General features: G+C 36.5%; 1 pseudogene; it reads left to right on the top strand.

The window, feature by feature from the left end:
- The first annotated feature begins 10,691 nt into the window (after window positions 1-10,691).
- On the top strand, window positions 10,692-11,745 carry LOC122698205 (annotated as a pseudogene).
- The last annotated feature ends 984 nt before the right edge of the window (window positions 11,746-12,729 follow it).

Genomic DNA, 12,729 nt, shown 5'->3' on the forward strand with positions numbered 1-12,729 from the left:
AAAGCAAGTATAAAAATACCTGAGTTACAAGATAAGGCAAGATATATTTTTACTAGGAGAGTACAAAGTTCTGTGCAATTTTCAGGAGTGAAAGATCGCTGTCAGGAATCAATCTCACCGACTCAAACTGCAGAATCAGTTCCAAATGTAAGGAAACAATTACAAGCCATGAATGAAGGAATTAATACCTTGAGTTTAATCCTTGTGTGGCTGAAAATATGAATTGTGATGTTTTCTTGTTGGAACTTATTTAGCATCTACAGATACAGTTTTAGTTTTAAATTATGTTTCACTATAAAGCCTGGTCTAAATATAAAATCTAATTTTAAGCTTTTATATCTGTATTAAACCCTCATGCTCTTGGATTGTGTTACTATCACATGGGATTCCTGGGTCCAGGTGATACCACTGCCTGTGAACCTGATTCTTCCTCAGTAAGATGATTCCATCTGTGCTGATATAGGGATTCTTTATTTTTAGGACAGTTATTGCTATGGTTACTGTGAACCATAGTACTGAAGAGTTGGCCTTCAGTACTATGTCTCTGAACAGCTAGTATTTCCCACAGAAATTTTGTAGCAAGAGAATAAATGAAATAAAATATATCATACATTTAACACCAGAAAAGCTATAATCACAAAACATGCACTTAATTGTCATCATCTAAATATATAATGCAAAGATTTTTTTAAAATCTCTTCGCTCTTCTACAATAACATAAAAAAGTCTGACCAACGTATTTAAAATAAGTACATTTACAAAAATATTTGATTAATTATCAAATCAGCAGGAAAATGCAAGTTAAATGCTGTTATTTCCAAATTCGGTTTGGGAACTGAGTAATTAAAGTAGGTGAAAGATTTGCAGAGGGTATTAAATGTTTTATTTATAATGAGATTAAATAATAAATTACAGATACTATAATTGGTAAGAATCCAAATGCAAAATATTTCTTTCAAGCCATAATTTGCTTTGCAGAGCACTGTTTGAAACATGATTAAGAATTACTCTTTCAGTTTTAAAACAAAAATTGAAAATATAAGACTCTTCTAAATGACACAAAATCTTCAGATTTACATCTTAAGTGTACTTAATGTTCTTATTTCACAATGGGATTTCCAGAAACCTAAGTCTTTAGCAACAACCAAAATCCCTTTTAGTCAGTTTTGGGGCCACATTTCAAAGGAGTTACTTTTTAAAAATTCTGTATGTTATATTCACCAGAAAAATATACAGACCTTGAGACAAGATTTTGTTTGTTTTTTTTAATAGCTAAAGCCATGTTTTAAATTGTTTATACCTATCAAAGGTAACTCAATCTAGTAAGTGACATTTAATAATTTAATGAGTTAGCATTTTGAATAATTATATTTGTAATATATGATAAAGGTAATACTATATAAAAATAAAATATATTACATATTTTATATATAACATAACATGTTAAAATAAAACTCTTTACAGTAGATCCTTTCTAATAGAACTATTGGCAGGTAATTCAATTTCCATTGTGTGATCTAGTTTCTAAATTCCTAAAGCTTATTTTCTGACCAAAAAAAAAATAAAAATAGAAACAAAACAAACAAACAAACCATTTCCTTGTTGCTAACTGATATTGAGGTAAGTCAGGATTCACATGGAGGATTGTAATCTCAATAGTACAGCTGTTTAATTTAAATATCTTGAAATTCTAGAAATTCTGAGGACCCATGAGGATTATATCAAAATTTGAAACTCATGTTACCAAGTGAGTGAGAGGTCATCATGAAATAACATTTAATTTTTGTTGCTAAACTACCAAGCTTTTATATAACAAACTATATATTAAAAAAAAAAAAAACTTAATCTGATGAGTCCTCTGAATGCTATTTTCTAGTGATAGTTGAATACTCTGAGGAGAAAGTACAGTAAATTCCCCCATCTTTGTCTTAACATTTTATATGTAGTATGTAAATATCATCTGCATTAAGAATGTAGAAATTAAGGGTAATACAAAAATTAAACATTTTTAAGTGTTTAATTCAGTGATTTTTATTATATTCACAGATATTTGTACCATCACCACAGTCAATTTTAGTAATTTTTGTAAAACATAATTTTAATTGTTTTCCTAATCATGATTGACTACATGCCATCATTAGTTAATATATCAATTTATATACTCTTAGGGCAAGGTTCATTGCACTAACAGTGGGTCCAATCCAAATTTTGGTCTTTCCTTTTTTGTTGTTGTTGTTTTTGGTTGACTTTCTTTTTCACGGTTAAATCGTTATATTTACCTGGTAATAATGCTAACAGAGTTCACAACTTATTTTCTTCTTGTTTGCTTATTCTTGCATATCGTTATTAGCAATTTCTTTGTAAAACATCTTTTTAAGGCATTTATCCTTCACAAAGTTTAGTTTGGTAAAGCTAGTAGATAATAAATTCCATGAACCAAGTACACATCAAGTATTGTATATACTTCTGCATTAAGGTGAATTCTTTAGCATCTGAACCATCAGGGAAACCTATAAAAAGTATCATCTGTAACAATTCACTTTAAAAATTCCCTTTGTCGTAGAGTGTTTTGCCTATGTTCTCTTCTAGGAGTTTTATAGTTTCTGGTCCTATATTTAGATCTTTAATCCATTTTGAGTTTATTTTTGTGTATGGTGTTAGAAAGTGTTCTAGTTTCATTCTTTTACAAGTGGTTGACCAGTTTTTCCAGCACCACTTGTTAAAGAGGTTCTTTTTTCCATTGTATATTCTTGCCTCCTTTGTCGAAGATAAGGTGTCTGTAGGTACGTGGATTTATCTCTGGGCTTTCTATTTTGTTCCGTTGATCTATATGTCTGTTTTTGTGCCAGTACCATACTGTCTTGATGACTGTGGCTTTGTAGTAGAGCCTGAAGTCAGGCAGGTTGATTCCTCCAGTTCCATTCTTCTTTCCCAAGATAGCTTTGGCTATTCGAGGTTTTTTGTATTTCCATACAAATTGTGAAATTATTTGTTCTAGTTCTGTGAAGAATACCATTGGAAGCTTGATAGGGATTGCACTGAATCTATAGATTGCTTTGGGTAGTATAATCATTTTCACAATATTGATTCTTCCAATCCATGAACACGGTATATTTCTCCATCTATTTGTGTCCTCTTTGATTTCTTTCATCAGTGTTTTATAGTTTTCTATGTATAGGTCTTTTGTTTCTTTAGGTATACATACTTCTAAGTATTTTTTTTTAAGTATTTTATTCTTTTTGTTGCAATGGTGAATTGTATTGTTTCCTTAATTTCTCTTTCTGTTTTCTCATTGTTAGTGTATAGGAATGCAAGGGATTTCTGTGTGTTAATTTTATATCCTGCAACTTTACTATATTCATTGATTAACTCTAGTAATTTTCTGACAGATGTACAGAACAGACTTCTAGACTCTGCGGGAGAAGGCGAGGGCGGGATGTTCAGAGAGAACAGCACTGAAACAAGTATACTATCAAGGATGAAACAGATCACCAGCTCAGGTTGGATGCATGAGACGGGTGCTCAAGGCTGGTGCACTGGGAAGACCCAGAGGGATGGGATGGAGAGGGAGGTGGGAGGGGGGATCGGGATGGGGAACACATGTAAATCCATGGCTGATTCATGTCAATGTATGGCAAAAACCATTACAATATTGTAAAGTAATTAGCCTCCAATGAATAAAAATAAATGGAAAAAAAAATCTCCAAATTAAACAGAAAAAAAAAAAGTCCCTTTGTCCTCCACTTCAGAGGGCTGAAGTCCCACTTTCCCCTCAGGATATCTTAGCTACCAACATTTCTGTTGGATCATTTGGTATCCACCAAAAATGGGGAAACCCCACTGTCTATCTGTACATTAAACATTAGCAAAATTAATTCATTTTTATTAAATATGAAAATAAATATGTTTAAATTTCTCCTCTTCTCACATCAATGCATAGTCTTGCACATTCCCTGAATTATCTGTATCCCATTTCAGGGACCATCATGTTAGAAACTGAGTCTATTCTCTAATATGTAAATTTTTAAAAAGAAAAATGACAAATATGACCAGTAATAGGAAAGATAAAGGAACTATTTCTACTGGAATAGTTTTATTTAGTCTCTAGTCAAGCAAGCCTTGCCAATGTCCTATCATTCAGAAGTTAAACAAATTTATATTAAGAGGTAGGCTGACGTGTTGAAAACTCAACATACCTCAGATATTTTACAGATTTGGTTCAAGATCGCTGCAATAAAGCAAATAGTACAATTAAACATATATATATATAAAGCACCTTCTTTTTCCAAACATCATTAAGGTCTATATTTGATTGAAGTAGCAAGTTGATAATTGTAAATACATCCTATTACGCAAGTACTGCTCATTTCTGCTGTTCCGTCTTGTCCATATTCTGCAATCCCTTTTTCCTTTTTTTTATTTTCTCCTATTTCTTCCATCATAGTAACTGTCCACTTGGATAAACTCTTATTCTTTTCATGTTTTTGTCTTTGTATAGATTTTCTATGCCAACTTGTCCCCCAGCATCTTCACGTTACTTTTAAAAAAATGTCTGAATCTGTTTCATTAGGTGTATCAAAGCATAGTTCCATTCAAACTACAAGTATATGGTAAAATGATTATATTCATTATTTCCTTTTTCAATAAAATATTACACTCCATACTTTGGATTTTTAAAAATCCCTACTGTTTACTTCAAGCATAATTAGAAAGTAGCTCTGAGAAGAGATCCAAAAGTATACTTTAATGGCATTTTATAGTGCTTATCAGATACATGATAGGTAACATATTTTAGTGGTAACTATGGATTATAGAGTCCGACCTGGATTCAAAATCTAACCCTAGAACTTACTAGCTATGTCATCTTGTGTTTTGTTACTTTACTATGGACTTGGCCAACATACAAAAACAGATAATAATATTTTAATAATCATCTACAGTAGTCATGTATGGATGTGAGAGTTGGATCATAAAGAATGCTGAGCACGGAAGAATTGATGCTTTCAAACTGTGGTGCTGGAGAAGATTCTTGAGAGTCCTTTGGACAGCAAGATCAAACCAGTGAATCCTAAAGGAAATCAACTCTGAATATTCACTGGAAGGACTGATGCTAAAGCTGAAGCTCCAATACTTTGGCCACCTGATATGAAGAGCTGATTCATTGGAAAAGACCCTGATTCTGGGAAAGATTGAGGGCAAGAGGAGAAGAGGGCGACAGAGGATGAGATGGTTGGATGGCATCACTGACTCAATGGACATGAGTTTGAGCAAACTCAGGGAGATACTGAAGGACAGAGAAGCCTGGAGTGCTGCAGTTCATGGGGTTACAAAGAGTCAGACACTACTGAGGGACTGAACAATAACAACAGTGCTTACTTGTGAGGCTAGTAAACATAAAATCGGCATTGTTCTCAAACATACTTTCATTTTAAGAACAAGAATCACATTTAATTGGCTCTAGTTCAAGTAATGGCAACAGCTAAGATGACAGTGGCTTGTAAGCTTTGCAACTCCTTAGAAATTCAGGCAATAATTTTAAAGTTAAAGTATAAAGAAAACTTTACTTCTTGCTTCCAGCAAAAATTTGGTGGACAAGGAAAATCAATTCTAAGAATGGAGAACAAAACTGTTATTCTCTATTATAAATGTATCAAGCACTGAATTTTCCATTTTTTTCTCTACCTAACAGAGCAAATGAATTTATAATTAACAAGAAATTCAGTTTCTTTAATACAGATATGGATATTCAAGTTATCTGCTTCTTAAGTGAGCCTTGGCACTTTGTCTTTTAAGGACATAGTCAAATTCATAAAAATTTATCAGCATAAAGTTGCCAATAAATATTATTGTTGTTCTAATGTCCCTATGGGATCTGTAGTGGTGTCTCTTCTTTCTTTACTAACATTCCTGATCTGTGTCTTTCTTTTCCCTTATCATGCTAACTAGTGCATGCATGCTCAGTGCCTCAGTTATGTCTGATTCTTTCCAACCCTGCCAAGCTAGAGATCAATCTTTTCAGCTGTATGCCATGAACTTTGCTATTTGTGTTTTCATTTCATTCAATTAAAGATATTTTCCAATTTCCCTAGACTTTTTTGAGCAGGGGATATTTATAAGTGTGCCGTCCAATTTCCATATATTTGTAGATTTTCCAGACGCTATTTTTATGCTAATTTCTTCATAGCCTGAGAATATATTTTGTTTGGTTTCAGTCCTCTTAAATATATTATCTTATGGCCCAGAATATAGTCTATTGTGGTAAATGTTTCATGAGTATTTGAAAAGAATGCTCTACTGGTTTTGGGTGGTGCTGTTTAGTTGCTAAGTGCTGTCCAACTCTTGGGACCCCATGGACTATAGCCTGCTGGGCTCTGTCCATGGGATTCTCTATGCAACAATACTGAAGTGGGTTGCCACTGGGTGGTGTGGTCTGTAAATATTGTATCAAGATATTTAAGGGATTTCCCTGGTGGTCCAGTGGCTAAGACTCTAAGCTCCTAAATACAGGGGGCCCAGGTTTGATCCCTGGTCAGGGAACTAGATTCTGCAAGCTGTAACTAAAGATTACAAACACATACACAAACACACACACACACACAAGTTAGTCATTCAAGTTGTGTCAAACTCTTTGTGACCCGATGTACTATAGACTGCCAGGCTCCTCTGTCCATGGAACTTTCCAAGTAAAGATTCCACATGCTGCAACTAAAAGAGCTTGCATGAACACTATACTATGTGCTGCAATCAAGAGCTGTTGCAGCCAAACAAATATATTTTAAAAACAGATGTTAGTGTTGTTCAAGTTTTTTAGAACCTTACTAACTTTCTATCTACTTAAGAAGTTCAATTACTAAGAATGCACTGTTGAAATTTCTAACTACAGACTTGTCTATTTCTCTGTCAGTTCTGTTTTTGCTTTATACACTTTGGAGTCCTGTTCAGTTCAGTTCAGTTGCTCAGCCATGTCCGACTCTTTGCGACCCCATGAACTGCAGCACGCCAGGCCTTCTTATCAATCACCAACTCCCGGAGTCCACCCAAACCCATGTCCATTGAGTCAGTGATGTCATCCAACCATCTCATCTTCTATCATCCCCTTCTCCTCCTGCCCTCAATATTTCCCAGCATCAGGGTCTTTTCCAATGAGTCAGCACTTCGCATCAGGTGGCCAAAGTATTGGAGTTTCAGCTTCAACATCAGTCCTACCAATTAACACCCAGGCCTGATCTCCTTTAGGATGGACTGGTTGGATCTCCTTGCAGTCCAAGGGACTCTCAAGAGTCTTCTCCAACACCAGAGTTCGAAAGCATCAATTCTTTGGCACTCAGCTTTCTTTATAGTCCAACTCTCACATCCATACATGACCAATGGAAAAACCATAGCTTTGACTAGATGGAACATTGTTGACAAATTAATGTCTCTGCTTTTTAATATGCTGTCTAGGTTGGTCATAACTTTCCTTCAAAGCAGTAAGTGTCTTTTAATTTCATGGCTGCAATCACCATCTGCAGTGATTTTGGAACCCAGAAAAATAAAGTCAGCCACTGTTTCCCTATCTATTTGCCATGAAGTGATGGGATCGGATGCCATGATCTTAGCTTTCTGAATGTTGAGCTTTAAGCCAACTTTTTCACTCTCCTCTTTCACTTTCATCAAGAGGATCTTTAGTTCCTCTTCACTTTCTGCCATAAGGGTGGTGTCATCTGCATATCTGAGGTTATTGATATTTCTCCCAGCAATCTTGATTCCAGCTTGTGCTTCCTACAGCCCAGCGTTTCTCATGATGTACTCTGCATAGAAGTTAAATAAGCAGGGTGACGATATACAGCCTTGACGTACTCCTTTTCCTATTTGGAACCAGTCTGTTGTTCCATGTCCAGTTCTAACTGTTGCTTCCTGACCTGCATACAGGTTTCTCAAGAGGCAGGTCAGATGGTATGGTATTTCCATCTCTTTCAGAATTTTCCACAGTTTGTTGTGATCCACACAGTCAAAGGCTTTGGCATAGTCAATAAAGCAGAAATAGATGTTTTTCTGGAACTCTTTCTTTTTCCATGATCCAGCAGATGTTGGCAATGTGATCTCTGGTTCCTCTGCCTTTTCTAAAACCAATTTAAACATCTGGAAGTTCATGGTTCATGTATTTGCTGAAGCCTGGCTTGGAGAATTTTAAGCATTACTTTACTAGTGAGTGAGATAAGTGCAATTGTGCGGTAGTTTGAGCATTCTTTGGGATTGCCTTTCTTTGGGATTGGAATGAAAACTGACCTTTTCCAGTCCTGTGGCCACTGCTGAGTTTTCCAAATTTGATGGCATATTGAGTGCAGCAATTTCACAGCATCATCTTTCAGGATTTGAAATAGCTCAACTGGAATTCCATCACCTCCACTAACTTTGTTCATAGTGATGCTTCCTAAGGCCCACTTGACTTCACATGCCAGGATGTCTGGCTCTAGGTGAGTGATCATACCATCGTGATTATCTGGGTCATGAAGATCTTTTTTGTACAGTTCTTCTGTGTATTCTTGCCACCTCTTCTTAATATCTTCTGCTTCTGTTAGGTCCCTACTATTTCTGTCCTTTATTGAGCCCATCTTTGCATGAAATGTTCCCTTGGTATCTCTCATTTTCTTGAAGAGATCTCTAGTCTTTCCCATTCTGTTGTTTTCCTCTATTTCTTTGCATTGATCGCTGAGGAAGGCTTTCTTATCTCTCCTTGCTATTCCTTGGAACACTGCATTCAAATGGGTGAATCTTTCCTTTTCTCCTTTGCTTTTCACCTCCTTTCTTTTCACAGCTATTTGGAAGGCCTCCTCAGACAGCCATTTTGCTTTTTTGCATTTCTTTTTCTTGGGGATGGTCTTGATTCCTGTCTCCTGTACAATATCAGGCCCTCTGTCCATAGTTCATCAGGCACTCTATCAGATCTAATCACTTAAATCTATTTCTCACTTCCACTGTATATTCATAAGGGATTTTATTTAGCTCACACCTGAATGGTCTAGTGGTTTTCTCCACTTTCTTCAATTTGAGTCTGAATTTGGCAATAAGGAGTTCATGATCTGAGCCACAGTCAGCTCCTGGTCTTGTTTTTACTGACTGTATAGAGCTTCTCCATCTTTGGCTGCAAAGAATATAATCGATCCGATTTCAGTGTTGACCATCTGGTGATGTCTATATGTAGAGTCTTCTCTTATGTTGTTGGAAGAGGGTGTTTGCTATGACCAGTGCGTTCTCCTGGCATAACTCTATTAGCCTTTGCCCTGCTTCATTCCATACTCCAAGGCCAAATTTGCCTGTTACTCCAGGTGTTTCTTGACTTCCTACTTTTGCATTCCAGTCCCCTATAATGAAAAGGATATCTTTTTTGGGTAGTAGTTCTAAAAGGTCTTGTAGGTCTTCATAGATCTGTTCAACTTCAGCTTCTTCAGCATTACTTGTCCGGGCATAGACTTGGATTACTGTGATATTGAATGGTTTGCCTTGGAAATGTACAGAGATCATTCTGTCGTTGATGAGATTGCATCCAAGTACTGCATTTCGGACTCCTTTGTTGACTATGATGGCTACTCCATTTCTTCTAAGGGATTCCTGCCCACAGCAGTAGATATAATGGTCATCTGAGTTAAATTCATCTATTCCAGTCCATCTTAGTTCGCTGATTCCTAGAAAGTTGATGCTCACTCTTGTCATCTCCTGTTTGACCACTTCCAATTTTCCTTGATGAAGTTCTGTACCTATTTAAATTTTTATGTCATCTTAAAGAACTGACTTCTAGTATCATAAAACACCCCTCTTAATAATATCTGTTTTCTGATATTAGATAGCCACTTCAATGGTCTTTCCACTACAACTGAATTCATTAGTGTTTGTACAGAGTATCTTTTTCCATTCTTTTACTTTTACCCTATGCCTTTAAAGAGGTTTCCACATACACAGCTTATAGTTGGGTCTTGCTTCTTTCCCAAGATGCCAATCTATCTTGTAATTGGAATATTTTTGTTTATTTTCAGACCATTTATATTTGGTGTAATTACTAATATGATTAAGCTTAAATCTAACATTCTGCTATTTCTATTTGTCCCATTGCTTTGTTCCCTGTTAAATGCACTCCTTATCCTCTTTTGCAGTCTTTTTTATGACTCCATTTTAGCACATTCCACTTACCATTAACACCTTATTAGGAGTTCATCTGTTTCATTTATTTAGTGATTTCCCAAGTTTGTATTTATAAATAAGAAATTTACAAAGAAAAAAAATCACCCAGAGTTTTATATTAGTTTTATTTTTCAAGCAGAATTATTACCCATCTTCAGCAAGCTGAGTTTTAAGTCTCAACTTTAATTAGAGATTTAATTAAAATTTAGAAATTCAATGATATGGGGAGAATGTCTATTGTTAGAAAATACAGGAAAAAATGTCAAACTTCTCACTATGTGGGAACAATTAGGAGTAAACAAAGAGTAGAAAGTATCGTAAGAAAAACTAACATGACAGATGCACATGTTGTATTATCATAAACAAGGCAGTCAAGTATTTTATAGTATGAGCTATGTCCCTCTAAACTCCCTACAGATGATGGTAAAAGCAGCAAAGTCAACTCTTAAAAATCTGGGGACTTCTTTCTGCCTGTGGATGCCACCGAGAAAGCATTGTTGAAGTCTCCGCTCCCCCACTCCACCACTGCCGTCATGTCTAAGTCAGAGTCTTCCAGAGAGCCCGAACAGCTGCAGAAGCTCTTCATCAGAGGATTGAGCTTTGAGACAACCGATGAGAGTCTGAGGAGCCATTTTGAGCATTGGGGAAGGCTCACAGACTTGTGGTAACGAGGGATCCAAACACCAAGCGCTCCAGAGGCGTCGGGTTTGTCACATACACCACGGTGGAGGAGGTGGATGCGGCCATGAATGCAAGGCCACACAAAGTGGACGGAAGAGCTGTGGAACCACAGAGGGACGTCTCAAGAGAAGATTCTCAAAGACCTCATGCCCACCTAACTGTGAAAAAGATTTTTGTTGGTGGCATTAAAGACACTGAAGAACATCACCTGAGAAATAATTTTGAACAGTATGGGAAAATTGAAGTGACTGATATCATGACTGACCGAGACAGTGACGAAAAGAGAGGTTTTGCTTTTATAACATTTGATGACCATGACTCCGTAGACAAGATTGTCATTCAGAAATACCACACTGTGAACGGTCACACTGTGAAGTGAGAAAAACCCTGTCTAAGCAAGAGCTGGCTAGTGCTGCATCCAGCCAGAGAGGTTGAAGTGGTTCTGGAAACTTTGCTGGTGGTCGTGGAGGTGATTTCCCGGGGAATAACAACTTTGGTTCTGGAGGAAACGTCAGTGGTCGAGGTGGCTTTTGTGACTGCCATAGTGGTGGCGGATATGGTGGCAGTGGGGATGGTTATAATGGATTTGGTAATGATGGTGGTTATGGAGGAGGCAGCCCTGATACTCTGGAGGAAGCACAGAGGCTATGGAAGTGGTGGACAGGGTTACGGAAGCCAGGTCAGTGGCTGTGGTGTGAGTGGAAGCTATGACAGCTGTAACAATTGTGGAGGTAGAGGTGGCTTTGCTGGTGGTAGTGGAAGCAATTTTGGAGGTGGTGGAAGCTACAATGATTTTGGCAATTACAACGATCAATCTTCAAATTTTGGACCCATGAAAGGAGGAAGCTTGGGAGCAGAAGTTCTGGCCCCTAAGGCGGTGGAGGCCAATACTTTGCCAAACCATGAAACCAAGGTGGCTATGGTGGTCCCAGCAGTGGCAGTAGCTATGGCGGTGGCAAGTTTTAATTACTGACAGAAAACAAATGTGACGTAATTAGCCTCCAACTAATAAAAAAAAAAATAATAATAATAATAATAAAATAAATAAATAAATAAAAGAAAACAAAGCTTATCGAGAAAGGAGAGCCAGAGAAGTAACAGGGAAGCTACAGGTTACAAAAGATTTGTGAATTCAACCAAGCACCGTGGTGGCAGGGCCTAGCTGTTACAAAGAAGACACATGTTAGACAATACTCATGTGTATGGGCAAAAAACTTGCACTGTACTTGTGACTAATTGTGTAACAGGTTATTTTAGTTTCTGTTCTGTGGAAAGTGTAAAGCATTCCAACAAAGGATTTTAATGTAGATTTTTCTTTTTTTGCACCCATGCTGTTGATTGCTAAATGTAATAGTCTGATTATGACGCTGAATAAATGTCTTTCCTTAAAAAAAAAAAATCTGGGGACTTCCTTGGTGGTCAAGTGGTTAAGACTCCATGCTTCCATGGCAAGGGACATGGGTTCAATCCCTGGTTGGGAAACTAAGATCCCACATTAAAAAAAAAAAAAAAGAGTACACCTATGTTCGTAGCAGTATTATTCATAATAGCTAATATGTGGCAGCAACTCAAGTGTCCATCAGCAACCCAAGTGTTAATCAATGGATGAATGGATAGACAAAATGTGGTATATACATAAAACAGAATTTTTATTCAGCCTTAAAAAGGAAATTCTGACATATGTAACACAGATGAACTTTGAGGACATTATGCAAAATAAAATAAGCCAGTCATAAAAGACAAATTCCGCATGATTCTACATAGTCAAAAACCACAGAGAAAGAAAGTAGAATGATGGTTGCCAGAGGCTGAGGGGAGGATGGGTGTTATTAATTAATCACCATTAGATTTTCCATTTTAAAAAATGAAAAGAGTTATAGAGATGGATGG

This window comes from Cervus elaphus, chromosome 8 (genome assembly GCF_910594005.1).
Source record: "Cervus elaphus chromosome 8, mCerEla1.1, whole genome shotgun sequence".
NCBI classification, from domain to species: domain Eukaryota; kingdom Metazoa; phylum Chordata; class Mammalia; order Artiodactyla; family Cervidae; genus Cervus; species Cervus elaphus.